Below are 20,858 nucleotides of genomic sequence, written 5' to 3' on the forward strand. Positions count from 1 at the left end.
TCAGGCTTTTACACTTGTGAATCTTTAGCATTATCTTGAGAAGTAAACTGTCCTTTTGCAGTGAATCCCTGACAATGTATTAGTTCAACTGTGCATTTACTGAGGGATAAAATCTTTCTTCTGTGAGCAGTGGGAAAGCCAGAGAGGCAAACAAAAAATCAGCCATGTTCTGCAGCCCTGGACCAAAAGACTTGTCGCTTCCTGAGCCAGCACAGCCCAGCACAGACGCAGGCAGCCAGTGACACCTTCAGCATGGAAAGTTATATGGGACTAATTTGCGTCCTAGACCAAGTTTCCAACACTGCTCTTCTCACCAGGGCTTGAAGAGGGATTACTGTGCTCTGTGTTAAGTCTAATATATAGTATCTATCTGTAAAAAATACAACCTGAGATAAAATGCTTGCCTAGGGAGTGGGATAGAGTGGTCCAGGCTCTTCACAGCTTGCAGTGATTTAATACCATTTTTGCTGTCCAGAGAAACAGGCAATTGTGATGAGATTAAAAAAAAAAACAGTCTGCCCTTTGCTCTGCCAGCCCTGGCATCTGGGTAGATGCTCAGATAAGGGTGCCAGTAGGTTGTAGCTGATCTGCCCCCTGAGACAGCACTGTGTGAAGAGGGAGTGAAGTGAGGGAAGGGAGGGGGAACAGGGCAAAGCAGCCACACTGCAGCAGGTTTAGCTCTATTTTGGGGGGTGGCAGGGGCAGACCCCGGGAAGCATCGCAGTGCCTGCCTTGGGGAGGAGTTGCTCTAACCCTGGGAGGCTCAGAGCCTGTCTTTTCCCTTGTCTCCCCCTCTTCTGATTAAAGCCTGCTTGCTGTTTTCTTCTCAGTGGAAATCAGCAGCTGTGAGCAGTCAGCATTTTCACCAGAAGGAGAAGAAGCTGTTCCCTACCCGAACTTTCTGAGGGGTGTGTGGTTCAGTTTGTTGCAAGTGTGTCAGCAAATTAACATCACCTCTGTAGGTGAATGGGCACTGAGTCAGGGTTAGTCTGGCAAGGAGAGGAATGAGAAAGGTTAGCGCTGACCAGGAGTATTCAAGCCTGCACACTACTGGGAGGAGGTGTTGAGTAACATTTTAGCCTGTCTGGATCTGTCCAAAATGCTATCACACTGTATTATGTTTCTTTAATATCAGCCAGTAATTCTTCTCATGATATTTGTAGTTAGCAAATACACGTGTGATTGTTGTCAATTGAAGTAATAATGGTGTAGTTGGAAAACATTCTTTTAAAACAAAAAGTGGTAAAATGGTACTAAGACAACAGTATAATGGGATTACTTTCATGAAAATTACAGACTGTGAATTATAAATAAGAGAACAATAGAAAACTTTTTTTTTTTTAGTGGAAAATATAATAAATGCAAGGGAAGCCAAAAGTTTCTCATTGATCCTTTTCCCAGAGATCACTCAGGGAACCTCTCATGCAGAACAGTCTATCTTTGAAGAAGATGCAGTTTGTGTATGTTCAGTCTCTGCAAGTCCCTCACAGCTACAGCAGAGTGTGCACTTGTGGATCCATATTGTTATGTGCTCTTGGGCTTATCTCCATCTGGACTTGAAACCCTGCTTAGAATATATCCTGCCTTCACACTATGGAATCGTGCTGCCTAGGCTATATTACTGTCCTAAGCTAACCTCTGAAATGCTGGCTCTCTGGACCATCATGGAGTTGAGTCAATAATGTTTTGCCTTATCAAAGCATTTCTAAAATCTGATTTTTCTAGATAGCTAGGTGGTGTAATATTCAGTATTCTAATGGAGTTTCTTAATCTACCGTCACTCTTTACTGTGATCTTGGCTCATGTAATTTGATTAGCCATTCATAACTTTAGTACCTAATATATAAAAAATGGTAGTGAGCTGAGAACACTGGAAATATTCACAAGAATCAGAAAAGCAGACTGGGAGCTGTGGGCCTTTTGTAACTGCTGACATATCCTGAGAGGCCCTTACACTGAATTTATCCAGTACTTTTGAGCTCTTGCTTTATGTTAAAATAAATAAATAAGTAAAGCTCTTATCTTTAGGCTTGTTGCTTTTTTATCAAGGGAAGTTTTAATGAGGAAGTTTAACTCATCAATGTTAAATTTTCTACTAATTACATGAAAGTGATTTTTCCCCTGCAGGCAGGTTCTGTTATCTGACACTCCTGAACTAGTGGGTAGCATCCATGGATGGTGCTATCCTACTTTAGTCTTCAAAAAAAAAAAAAATTCTAGGAAGTTATTGATTAGTTAAATAGACACTTCAGAGCTGCATGTTGTTTCTGTAATTCCAGAACTGGGATAGATATGCTCAGTTTTTCTGCTATAATATACACTGCTCCAAGGGCAAGATGCTTTATGATTCAAAATAATATATTTGACAACATAAGTGAGGGGTCTAGGTCACACCTAGTAACTTAAGCATGTGGTTTTGCTCATTGTTATATTAAAAAAACAAACCAAAACAAATGTAGTTAGGAGATCAGCATTCACTCCTGGCACACTGGCTATTTTTGCATGCTGGCTGTTTTTCATTTTACAGGCCTATCATGAGCTGAGATCAAAGTCACTTTTTTTCCCCTACCGAGCAAATAAATTGCAAGTCCTGGAGCAGCTCACAATGTGCTGTAATTCTTGGCTATAACATCTATGAGATATGTTTAAACTGAATGATCCACTGCTCAGAGGAGTGATGGCTTCTTTTATAGCCCTCTTGTTCTTGTAGACAGTAAACCACTGAATAGACCATGAACACAAGGGCAGGATCACCACATTGTCATCTTTTCTGGAGTCTTGCGTGTACTTTTGTCAGTTCTGTGGAGCTCCTTACACCTCACACATTCAGGACTAACTAGTAGTGGTATTTTTTCTTCAGTCTATGTTTTGAATATTAAAACTGATAATTACTAGTCAAGTTTGTACATGTCTTTGAAGAAGATACAAGTATGTATCTGCTTTAAACTCACATGTAACCTATATGTATCAAACCCTTTTTTATACATGTTATTGTTCCTTCCAGTAGGTCTTTCTCCAATCTGCCCACAAAATGTTTTTCTACTTCCAGACAGACTCTACACTTCCTATCTCCTATTTACTCAGTCACCTTGTAAATGCAGAGTATTATTGTGTAGAGAAAGTGCAGCTTTCTCACCGACTCTGTGACTGAAAATTGCACTTATTGTAATTTTTCTTCTCTCCTGTCCTTGAGAGATCCAGCAATATCATTTTATCTATTACATGACTTTCTTACTTGACATTCCTTTGTCATTGCCAGGCACAAAGAACTGAAAAAGGCTGGGATATATGGGAAAGGAGAGGCCAGGATTGTTCCACATAGATCACAGAGCAGATGTGCCAGGGAAGGTCTGGTCTGTAATGCTGCACTAAAGGCAATTGCATTGCTTGTCTCTTTAAATGCTAAAGAATAACACTCATGCTCACAGCTTCTTCATTTGTTAAACTATCATATCCATAGAAGCAAGGCAACATTTAACATTTTTTTGTACTCATGCTGGCTACTGTGATTGAAAACCCCCACCCCAGACTTTACTGGGTTTCTACTAGTGAGTGGTATGCTTTATACTAGTGAGTGGTATGCTTGTGGGATAAACTGTTTTCATGTATTAAATATAATGTCTGTCTAGGTACTGATTTTATTTTCCTGTTTAATTTATTCTCCAGATTCTCTGGCCTTCAGTCAATGCACTGGCTGATTAAATTATTATCCCAATAATGAGATTTGACACAATCTATGCCAGTTACCTGTGTGACCTGCTAAGTAGGTTAATTGGCAACCCTGAATAATTATCAACCACCTCATCTTGCTGATTGAGAGTGTGCCAATAAATGAAACATAAAAATGCTGAAAGAGACACAGTTTTTAATTTCAACTTCTGAATTTTTTCAAAGAAACTTTTTAGCTATTAGCTTATTAATAAGACACAGCAATTTAAAAAATACCTCTTTTATTAGTATAGTTTGCTCTTGTGCATCATCACAACTTCCTAGGAGAAAAAGGACTCAGTGACATATTAGATAAACAGGTCCTTCTATACTGCAACTTGCTTGTATAAGTGAATAGTTGCATCCTCAGAGAGCCAGCTCAAAAGTGAGGAAAATTCAAGAAGTCAAAGTGATATTTGTGGTGACATTGCAAGACTTATGTTTTAATGCCTTTCTGTGAAACCTTGAGAACTAGAAATTAACTTTATTGTTCAATGAAAGCTGTGATTTTTCTATTCCCATTTCTCAGGAAACAAAGTTAAGAAAAATAAATATGGTACCTACTGACTCTGACATGTATTGGGTGTATCTAATCTTTTCTACTTTGTTCATTTCTGAAAAGGCAGTATGGTATTTTTTTCTACCTTAGAAAATGTAAGATTGGAACTTAGAGAGGAAGAATTGACTGCTAGAGATGAGAAGATGGGGGGAAAATATGTGAGATTTAAACTTGTGGTCTTTTCACAAGGTAATGAGCCCACATTAGTGGTTCAGAACAATGGACTTAATCAGATTTCTTCTAGAATAATTTCTCTGCCCTGGCCAGAAATCCCATCAAAACTCGGGGTAGAAAGAACCATCAAAAAATCCATTTCTTGTTATCAGCAGTTAATGACTGCAACAAAAAGAATGTTCACAGAGGCACTTTGGAGACCCCCACTTGTGCTCTGCCCTGTCCTTGGGCATGTTTGTGGCACAACTGGTGGTCCTGGGCTGGTCCTTCTCCACTGTGACCCTGCAGCCTGTGAGCACAGGCACCACTGATGGAATCACACAAATAAGTATTAAGTGCAGAGTAATTTTGGCCCAGCTAAATCTGATTATCATGTGCCATCTCTTGTAACATTTTAGCACAGTCTTCCAGCAATTAAAGGCTTGCACAGTCCCCTGATCCACCCCCTCTGGTTGCCACTGACATTCTTCTACTTCAGCCTCTGTGTGTGTTTCCGTGTTTAAGCTCATGCCATAATGGAAAGCAGAGTGTGCACTTTTCTGTGTTCAGAAATGGGTCCTTCAAGAAGATACCCAATCCAAAGCCACCTCAATCTTTCAGTTTGTTGGCTTCTGGGCTTTAAGGTGGGCTGATATAGTTCAAGAGAGAATTCTGATGAAATCACATAAACCTGAGCCTGAGCAAGTCAGCAGAGCTCAGATGTTGAGCGAGTGACTCACATATTAACACCAAACATATGCTCAAGCCTTTTTCTGGATCATGGCCATATTGAACTATAATGACCTAAATGGATTTACTCCCCAGACAAATTCACCCTTCACTTTCCTCCCACCCACACATACATTTGCACCTCAATCAACCACTTATGTCTCCTTCTATTTCCTATATCCTACTTTTATTAAAAACTTTATGGCTTGTTTAATCTCTTCTAAGCATGGCTTTATTTCCTCTCTTGGTTTCCTCTATGATTCATCATCAGGGCTTTTTTTGCCCCTACCTAAAGGTTTTCAATTTCTCTGCACAAATTTAATAAAAGCAAAATTGTTAAGGCTTATTAAAGAAGCTGTCCTGTCTTTTTGTGCTCCTTCATCTCACCCCCCTCCTTCCCCTTAAAAAGATGAAGAAGGTGTTGAAGTTGCACATCAGGTGAAACTACTGTCTACAAATGGAAAAAATAATATCTTTCAGCTCTCTTTCTGTGGATTTTTTTTTCTGGCATGTGGTCTTGATGTCTAAAATTATAGGCATTTAGATGTCAGGTAGCAGAAGAGAAAAAAATATTTTAAAAAAAAGGAGGCATTGTGGCAAAATATCAAAGAACTGATGTGTTGGTGGTAGTTATAAGGTCTTTTATTCCTCAAGAATAGCACAGCTTTATAAAGTTTTTATCATACCTGATAGAAAATTAAGGGCTGCTGATATTTTGCAGCTCATTACTCATTGCTTGTTGATTACATAAGTGTTTTTGAATGAGGGAGCACTGTAAGGTCCTGTGAGAAGCTAAGCTGACATGACTTCTGTCTTTCCTTTTTTTTACGACAGTCAATAGCTCAGTTGTAAGGAACAGAATTGCTCTTTGTGACATTCTTTTGGGAGAGCTAGCTAAAATTTGAGAGCAGAAAAGCATTTCTGGGAAAAAAAACAACCCAGCATGCCAGACAAATCAATAAGTGGACGGAGCCGAGTCTGAGACTTTTGGATTGGGTTAAAACCTAAATCAAGATAGTATTGACTCTGCAAAGCCTGTATTTTTGGGGGTGGGTATATCAGAATCAATAGTGCCTTCTTGCTTTATTGGAAAACTTCTATGTATCTGTGCAAGCAAATCCATTCTACAATTGTATTTATTTTCTTGAGCTAAAGTTTTCTATTTGGTGTGTGTGACCTGTGTGTTGTGGCTCTATGGAAATAACAAAAGGTGGATTGTGTGTGGTATCTGTCACCAGTGTTCTCTACTGATGATATTTGTAAAGGAAATGAAATATTCTTTGATGAATAAATTATGTACAACTCATATATGTAAGTTCTCTACCACCTGTTCACCATTACCTCAGAAATAATTATTTTATTTTCTGGGAAAAAGATACAGGCATACATTGATCAGGATGTGAAAGCATAAACTGTGGGCTTTAATGATCTAATGCTTTGCATCTATGAAGTTTCCCATCCAAGATCTTATTGTATCCAATATATCCAACATTACATTACTTAAATGTATCACATCTTTGCTAAAGCTAGATGTTTGTAGTCCCGTTTTGCAGATAAAGCTGCAAGGACAATGCAAATTTTACCTGTTTGTGCTCTAAGTTAGTCAAGACTCTTGTGATCCTACACTTGGGCAAAAGCATTTGGGCTGATCCTGACTGTTGGGAAAGCTCAGCTGGGCTTAGTAGTTTAAACTGAGTTATGTTGCTCTTGTTCAGAACTGGTTTGTGTTGGCCACCTCAGAGTGCACCCAGGGAAAGCCTCTCTCTTTGTTCCCCTGCCTATATAGACTTGCCTTAAATAAATCTGAAAAAGAGACTTAGGTATCTTTGATCATTTAGAATGGAGTTGATCCAGTATTAGCTTGCTATAAAGCCACTGAAAAATGTGAACCTAATCTCCACAGTTAAACCATCAAGCACACCATAACCAGGCCCCTGTCTTCTGCAGGTTTTAGAAATAAAAAGCATTGCTAAAATTTTAATTAACTATTTTGTAGAGCAAACCCACTGCATTCCCAGTGAGCTCATTATGGTAGAAAATGAATCTATCACAGTTAACATTTCCTAACTCCTAATGCCTCTGATTTTTGCTTGTGCTACCAGTCTTCCCTTATCTGCCTCATAAGTACTCTGAGTGTGGTACCTATGAAATAATATCCAGGTATGGTATTTAATCTCTTGGCAGGAAAGAAAAAAACACAATGCACTTACTCAGCAATTCCTTCTGAATAATGGTCTGGTGATCCGATTTTCTCCTTCTGGATACAACCAAGTTATTACTTCAGCAGAACTGCCTGCAGTGCCAACACACACACAGATGAAGTCATAATAACAGTTCATTTTACACACACACATGCACATCCTCCAAATGGTGTTCCTAAGAATAGAGCTTAGAAAACCTTCTTGATAACATGAGTATGAAAGAGGGTTTTGTGCAATTGATATACACGTTCTGCTTGGTGCTTGGTATTGATTGCATCTGCTTCTACAGGATGTAAAATAAGTGTGTTAAATGCTAGAACTGTGGTTCCAATAAAATAAAAATTCTGAATTATTAGCTGTATTTTCCATTATTTTTTTGTTACATTTAACATCTCAGAGTTCATATTAAAATTCTTCCTGAGTCAGAAGAAATAAATTCAGTCTTCTGGGTGAAACAATCCCTACAGGGCTGATGAAATTCAAGCTTTAAATTTGTCTATATTGTAAACTATGGTTCACTGCAGAATGACAAAAAGTTTAAGAAAATAGAGGTGTAATATATGAATGCATGAGGGACTGGAGATTCAAAAATGTGTGGTTTTAATTGCGGTTTAGGTAAATTGTAAAGGTAGGAAAAAATTAAATGGTTTATAGCTATATAATAATGATGTTCAATAATGAAGCATTCATTGCAGGTAGAGATTGGAAATGTAATGACCACATCTTTTTCTGATGGATTTCTTTAAAAACCTTTCTGAGATGATGTCATAACATGGTGTGTTTCCACAGGGTACTGAAAGTGCAGGAACTCTCTTCATAAAGGAAAACCTGCACGGGCAGTCACCCTGGTTTCCCTACAGCTTTTCCCTAAGACTAAAATTTGCTTAAGGAAAGTTTCAATAAGAAGGCAGATCCGATGGCTGAGTCCCACAGAGCAAGGGACTGGGAAGAAAGAGCTCTTCAGCTTCTTCTGCACCACACTGGACACCAGTTACTGCCCCTGTGCCATTGTCTGCATTTTGTGGGGTCATTTATGAGGCAGATCAATGGATTGATCCCTGCTAAGAGTAACCAGTCAGGAAGATCAATTAACACACTGAAAGTAAGTAATTTCATAAAATAAATCAATTTGCACCATCAAAGGAACTATTAAAAACTGATGGGCAATCTCACCCTTTGGGCTTGAAAAGAATAGACCTGTTCTGATACAAAACAGCAATGATTTCATTAAGTAACAACAATCAATTGCTAACTTTTTTTTGCAGTTTAGGAATCCTTTTTGTTCCTGAGAATACAAAAGAAGCCCAATAGCTAGTGAAGCACCTTTACTGTGCTTTGCATATATGTAAACTGTCTGGACTGAGTAGGGCACTGTCCAGGTTTATGTAACAACTGCTGAGAGTAGAAAATAGCTGTAATCCTAATAACACCTTTTGACTACAATTGATTTCTTCTTGTGAGGTCTTCATGACCGATGAAGAGCAAATTACTGGTACATGTAACAACCTGAGAAGCAAATAAGTCCCATTAAAATATTTTGCTGGTGTTCATAAACCAGTGCTTCCCAGAAATCCATCCCTGTCAAATAAATAACTTTTTGTTTCTCATGGAATACAGAGAGCGCAGGTTACTATGGTGATCAACAGAACACAGAATAAACTCTGATTCATCATAACTGCCACATGCTAGAGGAAAAAAAAAGAACCCGAACATCATCTTGCGGTTTTGAGCTGGATCTCTGAAAAATATTTTGAGAAAACAAAACAACTGTATGATGTCCAAACAACACTGGGCGAAGTATCACAAAAATGAAGAGTTGCAGTAGTATGCCACTTAAAATAAAAATGTTTCAAGTCTGAAACATTTTAAAAGTCATGATCACAAACCTTAGTTTTTTTAGTCTAATCAATGGAACATATAGAACTGTGAGGGGAATGCTTTAGGCCACATGGTTGTGCATCTTCATCTGGGTCAGGGACACCCTGGCCTTTGCCTGTCATGTACTTTCAGCGCCCAGTTGTTAAATCCTCCTTGCTCTGTGTTTTATGTTCAGAGGGCTGAATCATTGACATTGGGCAGCCACTGAGCAGGGACAGCTTTGATGCCAGTTTTGGAGGCTTCACTCTTTTGATAAATATGACTCCCATGTTTTTAGTTGCATTTATTTGCACTCACTGTTGGCTTTTCACTATCGAGGCTTGAAGGAAGTCATGAAGTAGCATTTACATCTGCTTTCTCTAATATTTGTAATCAGCACACTAGTTTTTCAAATGCATGCAGTGAATTCCACAGCACAAAATGCAATGCTATAGTTATTTCTAGTAATCCCCAAGTTTAGTTTAAAGTAATGAAACACAACTTTGATTAATGCAGTTTTATCACAGTGCAAGTCAGACCTTTCTGTTGGTCTTTACAGTGACATTGAAATGGTTTAGGAGCAAGGAAGGCAGTCTAGAGCTAATACAGCTGCGTGGACCTAGAAAACAGCACTTGCTGCCTGGTTTTAGATTGTATGCCATTTGTTTTTACATATTTCAGCTTCCAACCTCAACACTACATCAGATCTACAAAACATCCACATGAATTAAAACAGAAAGATCCCCTAGTAGCTTGTATGCTGACCTTCAGAACTCAACTCTACCAGGTCACCAAAGTCTCCATTCACATTCATTAAGACCTGTAGAGCAGCTTTGAGATGGATGTCTACTTTTTCCTGCTCTATCCATTCCTGCTCTATCTACTAAGTAACCTGCTACCCTGATATGCTTTTGAAAGGGATAATAACCTACTTTTTAATCGTAAGGCTGCACGAGGGACTTGGTGAAAGTGATTAAAAAAATTCTGGTCTGTTGTAAGATGCTTCTAACTACTGCCCACTCTGGAGGTTTGAAGCCCTACACAGTTATTATCCAGATGGTGTCTTTGTACCAGTTTTATCTCTAGTCCCAAGCCTTCTCTCCCCAGACATTCCTGGTAGTGAATTTAAGTCACGCAAACCCTGTGCAGCATGAAAGTCGTCTGCAGCCTCCACGGTTCAAAAGGACGTGCCTGTGGGTTCACAATTATACCAAGTCTTTCCATCAAAAGGGTTGAAAGCAGGAGATTCAAAGGCTGGTAAAATCCAGGGCCCACGGCTTTCATCATTTGATGATGCTACAGAGGATGTTTTCTTCCCAGCCAAATCATGCTCACCACTCCCCCTTCTCAGATGGGGTAGCTCCCCTTTGATACCCCTGAGAGAACTGCAGACTCTTGCTGACATGGTGTGTTTTCCATATATTTAAGGTGAGGAGGGGAAGGGAGAGAGGGAGACAGAGAAGTAGAAATAATATCTTTCACATTTCATATTATTGGCAGCCATTTCTGAATTTCTTAAGGACTTCAGAACTTAGTAAGAATAAAGATGGGGTTTTTCTTTCTTAGAGACATGCTATAATTCAAACAAAAATCAGATTGGCAAAAACATCTGATTTACGCCTTAGATCAGACTTTATAATGTAGACGTATAATCTATATTATAAAGTCAGCCTGGTCACTCAGAAGGTAACAAGCATCTTTGTTATTCTTCACATGTACATTACAAACTAGCTCTTATTTCCCAACCCTTGACTAATTGGTGTCACTCTGGTGTCATTCTTCTAACCCATCACTTCTCCCTAGCATGGGTGCCTTTTGTCTTTAAAATGTCAGATTAAATATCATCAGCATTTGCAATCTTCTGGATAGAACATTTAAAATTAAAATGGTTGGGGTCAATATATATAGACACTAAAATGGAACTTATTCAGTAAAAATCTATATGGATGGACAATTACTGCAGTACCAGCTCTTCTCTAACGCAAATGTCATTCAACATTATGGCCTGGCTGGAACGACTGCATCACAACTGAGCCATGAATTCTAAAAGCACCAGCCATTTCAATTGCACCTTTCTTAAAAAATAAAAAATCTCCAAAACTTAGTTGCTCACTAACCTCTTTTAATAAAGGGCACTGTATTTTATGTGTATGACTAATATCTCCGTATGCTTAATAAATTCTGTGACAACTGTATAATCATTCCCAATAACTGTGGGTTTCGAATGGAAGAAGCACCTGGATAATGGAGATCTGAAGAAGCACTGAGGTTAAATCTCCTCTTGTTTCTCATGAGCAGTAGCCTTTTATGGGATGAGTATGCCCCAAACTCGTGTAGATACAAATGCCTGTGTCATGCTGTGCCTCCCTAAGCATTATTCTGCATAAATATTTATGCCTTTCTAATTTTACCTGGTATGATCATGGAAAGCAAGGGTAGTGAGTATACGAACATACCCACAAATTACCCAGTTTTCATCTCAGAAAACAATTTAGTAATTTTTCCCATGTTAGTCCAACATTAGTAGAAGTTCAAGTAATCAACAACTGTCACGTTTACCAAATTATAGGCAGAATACACACTTAAAACCCTGGGTTAAATTTTAAATCCAGTTCTTAGTTTTGCTGCTGTTTTGTTCTCTGGGAATTTGACCAGTTGTTCTTCCAACTCTACTGCTCTGCACAGATATGAGATTTCCCAGCTGGGCAGGCAGCAGAGACTACACACATGAATGACAGGAAGGCAATCAGGCACAATGGGAAGTCAGGTGAGAGGGCCATTAGCAAAAATCTGGCTCAGTTTGACCACACTGTCTTCAGGGGCTGCTATTATTAATTTTTCTCCTAAATTATGTTCCCCAGTATAAATTATAGGGGAAGAAAATCATAAAGAATACTACTAAAGAGCATTTGATGAGGCAAGTTGGTACCCTCGTGAGAGATTTCAATAAAAGTGATTTTATTGAAAATAAAACCAAGGATAGTCTTCAAAGCAAAGGCTGTGCACACTGTTTCGGGTGGAGAAGCTGACACTTTTTGGAAAGAACAAAAATCTACCAGCTGTTGAGACTTGAGCTCGAGGTGGGTTTGCTATGAATGAAGATAAAGGCAGACACACCAAAGCTTTTAAGCAAACCCTCTCAGCCTTTGTAACTTTCCGTGTCAAAGCAGGTACTTACACAGGTCCAGGATGAAAATGTTTTAACAATGACTTTCCATTCAGGAACTGCAGCTTAAAAGTCCTGCTCATACCCAGCTAACTGTGAAGATAAAATGCAGATGCTGGTGCATGAGACTGTGGGGTTTAGCTGTTCTACCCAGAGTGCTGGATGTGCTCAGCATCACACTGCCCTTGGGCAAGGATGGGAAGTACCTGTTCTTGCAGTGCCCTGGCTCTGCAGGCCAGCAGAGAGTGTTTACTTCTCCTCTTTTTCCTTCTGACATACAAATAGCTGTTGTTATATTTCACATTATTTTGACCAAGAATGAAAGTAATTCTCTAAAACGCAATTAAACGCAATTAGAGATAAATGTTATCAAAAATCCTATTAAAAATGGTGGAAGCTCCAATTTTACATTGCCAATTTTAGGATGATTAAATAAAAAAAGGTGAGAAATCTGCACCCAATGAAATTACATTTAAACAGTGGAACTAATAATATTCCTATTTAGCTTTAAACATTAGTTCACTGAGGATGCATTTCACCATGAGTAAAACATTCCACAATGGTGGTATTTTATGTTAAACTCCAGTGAATACCTTCTTCCTGCTTTGTAACAACTGGTGTTGGTGCAGAAGAAGGGAAGAAAAAAAAGTAACAGACATTTTCTTCAGTGATCTGTCTATATGGAGAGCTGCATTTAATTATTTGGAAACTCATTTATTACTGGGCTCCTATAACACTTCTGATAGGATTGTAGGGAACATTCCAATAAACACTCTATTGCTCTTGAAGCAGGAAATAATTAGCTTTCAGTTTGCTTCAGTTCTGACCAAAATAAAGTAAACCAGTCCTGGTAGAAGGAGAGCCTGAATTTCTGCTTCCAAACACCATTATATACTTAACAAAAACTTAAAAAAAAAAAAAGAGAGGTGGATGGGCTCAAATCTTGAGAGCTCCTCAAACTGTGCATGAACAGACTTTTGAGGATGATTCATTGCAGTTCCTTGAGCAGAAGGTCTAAACAGGAGGTCCAGAGCTCAGCTGTGTGTGCTGACAAGGTGCTGAGTAACTCCCTTATGGTCCTGGATAGTTGGGCCTCACTGCTGGAGCCCCTGGGGGCAGGGAAGCAGCCATTCCAACCCCCTCTCCTGGCCTGACTGGCATGGACTGAGATATATTTTCATTGTTTTCCCACATTCCTTGTCAAATACCTTGGAAGTCATCCCTGAGCAGCGCAAAAGTACCAGTTCTGTTGCCTCCTGCCTAAAAGCAAAGGCAAGTCTTAGACTGTGGGTCTCAAACTGGTTTCAGCCTTGCTCTGCTTCTCTCCTAGGCAAGAGAGTAGAATTATATCCAGGATTATTTTTAATGAAGATTGCACAGGAGATGATTGACCTATAATAAAGATTATGAATTGTGTGATATCAAGGAAAATAATCTATATGAAGATGTCCATTTTATATTCAATTGTCACATATCTGTCACTTATTTATCCAGTCCTGTAAGATAGACAAGAGTCTATATTAAAGTGCAAATCCATATAAAAGAAGAGAGAGTCAATAACTATCAATAGTGTCACTGTCATTAACCAGAAAAATGGCAATTTTTTAAAAAAAATTCCTACTGGTTTTGACATATTTTCCATTGGATAAGGAAGTAAAGAAGTTCCAAACCAAGTCCAAACCAACATATTTCCTAAGAGTTGCTTTTCTTCAGTACCTGTCTTGGTTTTATGATGTGCTATATCATCTCAGGACAGCTGGGTTGCAGCAGTGCAGTTCCACAGCCCTGTGCTGGATCAGTCTGGTGTGTGGCACACACTTGGCTGTAGCTCATCCCTGTGACATTCTGACTCAGCCCCACAGGATTTAGTGCTTCGAGAACCCTGTTGGAGAAGGGATATTTATGCCCAGAGGAGAGGGAGAGTTGTAGATGAGAAGGTTTTTAATGCATGGCTTTCACCCACAACCCCAATCCATTTGGATTTAGTGTCCTTGTTTGGAAATGTTCTGCTGAAGGCATCTCCTTTCCCCTGAGGGCAAATGAATGTGTTGTAACAGTGCTGGAATTAATCTGAGCAGATAGAAGGTCAGGAGGGAGGTCTTCACTTCAGAAAGGAAATATGATTATACTCCTCATTGGACAAGTCCTTTGATTTGTTCACAGTACCTGTGGGAGGTCCCTGATGCCAGGATCCTTCAGGGGCCTTCGTCTCAGCAATGTCACTTAGATGACAAGGCAACTTGGAAGCAACAATTGCTCTTTTGACCAAAGCATTCACCCACACATTCAGGATTTTGCAGGGTTTTCTGCTTAGAGGAAATATGTGTGGAAGACCAGTAGCTCTTTGAAGAAGACCTATTATTATTTTCAGAGAACACAGACCTATTTCCCTGAATGCTGAAGGAATCAAACAAGAAGCAGCATTGTCTTTGCTCACAGCTTCTGCCTCTATATGCTGGCCTGTCAGGCTGAAAAGGGCTCTCACATGCTTTTTATTCCTCTTCAGCTTTTCTCAAGTCTTCATTGCAGAGAGATAAAGGTGGTACAGTAAGGAACACGGCTACTTGAGGCTTTGCTGGGTCGCTGAAATAATTTTGGAGGCAAATATATTTTTATTAATCTGCAAGGGTTCGTTTTACAGTGTTTCTGTGCTATACAATGTTCATAATACCATGGGCCCAGCTTCACAGGTTGAAGCAGCACATTATCAATGGTGGTGGTGCACTATATTTTTTGTTTCTTAAATCTATGTTTGAAGGAAACGCTATAAAGAGGTGCTTCTGCTCATGGCAGAGGATGGTAAATTTAGTTGGAAACAGAGGCTATTTAAACCTGCAGTTTCTGAGCTCTCATACAGAAGTTTGAATCTGTTATACAAAAATCCTCTCAACACTACTTTCTAACTTACCTAATTTTTATATGCAGCTGTGGTAGAAATGTGTTCTTTTTGATGAAAGAGAAAGAGGATGAACATATTTGTGTCATTGCTGCCCTCCCAAAAGATTATACCAGTCTATGGGACAGCTATTTCTATGTTCTCCTCTGAGGAAAGCACTGAAAGAAGCTATAACTTCCTGTGGCAATCTCAGCTCACCTGCTTTCCCAGCTTTCTCTAAGGCAGTGGAGTTCTGGTGGGATCACAGCTCCAGGTCCACCTCCTGCATAGATGGGATTTCAACAAACACCATTCTTTACAGTATAACTCAGCACCTCCAGGCATCTAACACTGAATGGACAAGACAGAATCAAGAATTTGAAGGGGAAATATGGACTTTTTGTTGAAGAGTTTAAATGAGAAGTGTCTGATTTGGCAATAAATCTGCTAACTAGTCTTTTTTTCTTCGCTAGGACTTCTAAATTTAATTACTCTGACCCCAACTATCCTGAGCAGTCTTTGTATGGCTGGCAGTACAGAAGGAATGGATTTGCCATAGGTTAGTAGTTAAGGTTTTGTTTCTCATCAAGAAAACTCAATTTTTGCAGAGGTATGCCTCTTCCCAGACAGGGAAAATGCTGGGCATTCTGAAAAGCAGCTTGACTTTAGCTTGAACTGGGAGGTCTCAAAAGAGCAACAGTGCCAAGGGTTGGCTGTAAATAGCTGCAGAAATCTTTACACCTGGCAGTGGCACTTGGCTGAAAATGCCACCTTCCAATTTTTTTTCCAGTTCTCACTTAATTTCCTCTGAAAACTCAGTGCAGATGTACTTAACCTAGTGTATAGTGCTGAGATCATGAAATTAATGAGAGACCATGCATTCTGGGTAAAAGAAAACTGTGCACTAGAAACTCTCATGTTAATGAGGTTTTAAGGATCTTCCCCTATCGTTCCCCTTCCCAGGAATTTCTAAGCATCCTACCATGGCTCCTCTTTTTCAGGCTGCCAAGCAGCTGCCAAGGCCTGGACGTGTCCAAGAGGGTTGGTCTCTGTTTGGGTCCCTCCAGCTTGGGGGCAGTGGTCCCTCTGCTCTGCCCTTTCTTTTCCTCTGGACTTCCAGAGAAGGAGTTGCAGTGGTAACAGCTGTTTCTTCCATGGCTCATCCATACACAGGGAATGCCAGTGTTTCTGTGGGATTTAGTGTTCATGTGCAAGGAAGATTTCTCTTTGTAGCAAAACCACTGCCAGAATGGAAGAGTGAGGTAGGATTTGTATTCTTGACCTGCACTTGTGTAGAGATGGAATAATTCTTTATAAAATAGAAAGGATGGGATTTAGTGGACAGTTGAGGGTATATCTTAATTAATCTCTTTGCCAATTAAAAGATGGAAGTTCTAATTAAGGTGACCTCAAAGCAATTATTCAGACTTGTGTATTTACATTAATTAGACTACCAAAGCATTAAGAGTAAGATTATGACTTTGCAGATGGCACAAAGTCAATTTTCCATGTTGAAGTACCTCACTACCTAATTTGTAATGAGGGAAGATGTCACAATTGCACCATTTCTACTACATAGTTATTTTGTCTCCCAGGATTTCAGGTCTAGAACAAAATTAAGAGGAGGATGCTTGTGTTGAGGATTTAGGTCACAGCTTCATTCCTGATGATGGGGAGATTGATGCTGAAATGTTTATTTGTCACATGCAGTGGAAGTCTTCTCGCAGGAGGCAACTGCTTCTTTTCACTCCCACTTAAGTATTCACCAAAGTAACACCTAATCAAGTATGATATCACTACTTCTATTTAGCACATGCATTTGGGCTTTATCGTTTTCTAGAGAAAATCTAATCTACTCATAAAATACTTAATTACCATGATGATTAAGCAGTGGATGTTAAGACCATAAATAGCATTAAAAAAAACAAAACCAAAAAACCAAAAACAAAAGAAAAAACAAAACCCAAAAACAAACCACAAAAAGCCACAAAACAAACAAACAAAAAAACAAACAAACCAAAAATTATGCCAGTGGCTGTGAGCCCCTTCTGAGAATTTGGGACTCGGACTTATTTCGTGTTTCCGTAAGTAATCAGTGACACTAATTGCCATCCTGCCGACTCTATGGATTCATCACAAATCCTCAGGAATCCTGATTTAGGATCCTGCTGACTGCACCAGTTTGTTGTGAATGGGTGATTTAGATGGTGCTTAAAGAACCACCATCAAAGGTGTTAACAAAATTCCATGGCAAGGCTCACTCTATTACTCTACTGCACAATCATTTAGGCAGTGATTCAAAGCTGCACAAATCAAAATTACCAAGACAAAAATCAAAGTTATCATGCAAGGTTATGCACAATATCAGTCACTTACCAGAATCTGCTGTTGGTGAAAGGTCTCTCTGCCTCAAGGAGACCCCTTGAGAGGTGCCCAGTTCAAGAGGAGACCACCACTGTGCAGTCAGGCTGCTTGGTAGGGAGAGCTCAAGGAAGGTTCACTTAAGCTACCATATTTATGGAATAAAGTGGTTGTCTTGTATTCAAATAACATGCAAAGGAGAAGGTAGGCATGACACTCCTTGTACTCACAACTGTGTTCCTTGATAAATGAGTCCTGGGAAATCCACCTGCTATTGAAGTGTTAGTCTCATGAGCGGTGTTCCAAGCTCATACGTGTCGATGCTCACTGGGTCACTCTGCTCCTCTCTGGGTTTTCAGAGAACAGATTGGAACTAGAGAAGTTTTTGGTCCAGTTGCAGCTCAGGAATTTGCCTTCCTTGGAGCCTCTACCAAAATACACTTCTTTGGTTGAGGAGTCGTCAACATCCATCACAGTGCCAAAGTCCACTGACAGAAATAATCAGGACCAGATATTTCCATATCAGACCGAATCAGTCATTTTAAAAAAATGATGCTACTTTTATGTGGATGAACATTTCTGAACTGTCAAATACCTTGAAAATCTCTCAGAGTATTAGAAGTTGTTGTCTATTAATTGATAACAACGTTATGTGATGCAGCATGAAACCATATGCCTCTAAAATATTTTTGCCTGTCAAATTTATATTTCACCTGCTATAATGCTATCAGTGTTTTAGCAGAAAAACAGCCAAAATTTAATTATTGTGGGAAAGAAAAAATAAAAGTAAAAATTTCTACAGAGCCACCTGAGACAACACCATCTGACATTTAAATATTTTTAAGACTGTATTATTGCCCTTGTGGAAGAACCAGATGAAAATCAGGAAGGGTTTGGAGCTCTGGATGGGTCCACTGGCATTTTTGCACTCATGAATGCCCATTTGATGTCCAGGGAGGAAGTTGGGAAGGAATCACATAGATATTTGTCCTTGAAAAAGTGGAATCTACCTTACCTGCAAACTCCACACAAATACCAATCTGCCTTTGCTTCACACACCCCTTAAAGTCTCTGTTATTTAAATTTTCTTCTGAAAATTTAATCAGCTAATACAAAACCATGCCCATTTTTTATCTTCCAGTCACTCCAAGCACTCACATACATTCTCGTTTCTGTTTACCCCCAGTCCTGACCTAAAAAGTTGGTTTAGAATAGGGTAAAATACAAGTAGCTGGAGATTGGAACAGACTTACTGATTCATCTCTGTGTGGTTCACTATAAACTGTTCTGAAAAACACAATGTAAATCACATTTAAAATGTCAGAATTGGACTACGTTCAAGATAGTATTAGACTAGAAAAAGACACTATTTTAGCTGGAGAATGCCTGGAAGGATATGGACTGATCTCTTTTGACCCAAGTAGCAGAATCAATATTTAATGATTTGGGGAATTTGCTGGTTCAGCGGGGAAAAAAATAGTAGAACTGTTGCATTTCTGTTTATTTATTAAAAATGTACAAAATTCCACCTTCTTGAGCAGAGAATCCAGTGAGACTTGCTTTAATGTTTACAGCTCCAAACTTTATTCAGCTGCCACATTAACTCAAAAACCTACTTTTTGAATCTGTTGTCGAGGTCAAACCCAGGTGTTGCTCAGGCTGTACAAAAACATCTGCTGCCTCGCTCTTCCCTGTGAACAGCCTGTCATCCACACCAACACATTCGCTCATAACCCGTCACAAAACAGTGCAATACATGGAAAAAAATCCTCAAACAAGAAATATTGAATTTTTTATGATATCCTACAGTTTTCTTTGGCTGTGGAAAGGACTGCATATATCTTATGAGTGTTTTAAATGAAAGTTAAACCCAAACATTTTAAAAGCTTTAGTCCAACCTTTAAATATAGGACAGACAAGAGCAGAAGATTTCCTCTGCAAGCCAGTAAGTTATTTGTCAAAAACAAAGCCAGAATAAAATTCTCTTCTAAAGAGTTAGATTGTCAAAGTTCGGTACTAAATTCAGTCTGAGTTCACTCAAGTGTGAAAAAATGGAATTTCAGTACTGCATTAACTGTATATTTCAAGCAAACAACCATCTTTAACTGTGGCATCTCTTCTGACATCTCCATAATGTGTAAGCATGTACATAAATGTATATACAAACTAGGTTTATCATTGAGTCTAGACAATGGAAAAAAATGCTCTACTGTCATGAAATTCAGTTGCATAATGGAAAATTCCACAAACAGCTGGGATTTACTCTTCAAAAATATCCCACACTCTATTCAAAGACACTTAATCCATTTTCAAAGATAATTTTTCAGTTTTCTTATTTCACACTTTGCTAAGATACATCAACATCTTTCGCTTTTTCCCTCCTCCCTCCTATTGTAAAGTTCTGGTGCTATATTCAACTTCTTACCTTCTTTTCCTCGAGGTGATGCTTCCACCCTGGGCATCTCTGAGTAATGCCAAAGAGAGAATTACCAGGGCTGCATAATATAGGGACAAACTATTTCACAGTTGAATAGATCTGAGCTCTCCAGGCAAGAAGATAATAGAAGTTATGGCTATGAGGTGTCTGGGTTACTCCTTGGGGTGCAAAAAAAGTCCATCTTTACCCAAAGGTGAAGGAAAATATAGCAAACTACGGCAGAATACAATTGTATATATAACCCACTCATGCAACTTTTACTCCTGTGATGAAGGGAAGAGCAGAAGGAGAGAGAGACACAGTGAAAATAAATGTGTCTTACTAGATCATACATTATTTGATCTACTATGGTGATCTTCCAAGAAAGAAGTGAAAAATCAGGTTTACAGTAATTCACTACAGAAAAGAAAATTGCCTTTATCTCCTTGCTAATTTACTTACCAAAATTAATGCACAGACACTCTAATTTTATAGCATGAAATACCTTAGAGTACACTGGTAAGCTCTACCCATATTTTTTTTTACAGTTTGCATACAAAGGCTGTCAATGGCCTTATGAAAAACGTAAATTGGAACAAACATTCTGTAGAGAGCCCTGCAGCTATAAAGCAAGATATATTCACCCAGATTTTCTTTCTAGTAAATTAATGTAAGTCTGATTTTAATTCAGTTGTGTTGTAATATATCAATAAGTCTGTCCAGGTATGGTAAAGAGCTTCAGGGCTGCTAACTCAGCCTCTGGAAGGGTTGTTACCCTTGTGTTGGCATCCAGAGACAGGAGACTGAAAACCAGTCAAGGGTCAGATGAAAGG

General features: G+C 39.0%; 1 long non-coding RNA gene across 7 annotated transcripts in view; it reads left to right on the forward strand.

Moving 5' to 3' along the window:
• LOC113988355 overlaps window positions 1-20,858 on the forward strand; it is a 166,443-nt gene that overhangs the window by 102,711 nt on the left and 42,874 nt on the right. For 2 of the 7 annotated variants that reach the window (XR_005564855.1, XR_005564857.1), the window contains exon 4: window positions 5-7,702. The exons of 3 other annotated variants lie outside the window; for them this stretch is intronic. This is a non-coding gene — a long non-coding RNA (uncharacterized LOC113988355). Of the gene's footprint in view, window positions 1-4; window positions 7,706-8,139; window positions 8,452-20,858 lie in introns of those variants that run through there. 2 more of the 7 variants (XR_005564863.1, XR_005564862.1) reach the window with 2 other exon arrangements.

This window comes from Pipra filicauda, unplaced genomic scaffold, assembly GCF_003945595.2.
Source record: "Pipra filicauda isolate LSUMZ 115617 unplaced genomic scaffold, ASM394559v2 scaffold378_size695849_pilon, whole genome shotgun sequence".
In the NCBI taxonomy this organism is placed as follows: Eukaryota; Metazoa; Chordata; class Aves; order Passeriformes; family Pipridae; genus Pipra; species Pipra filicauda.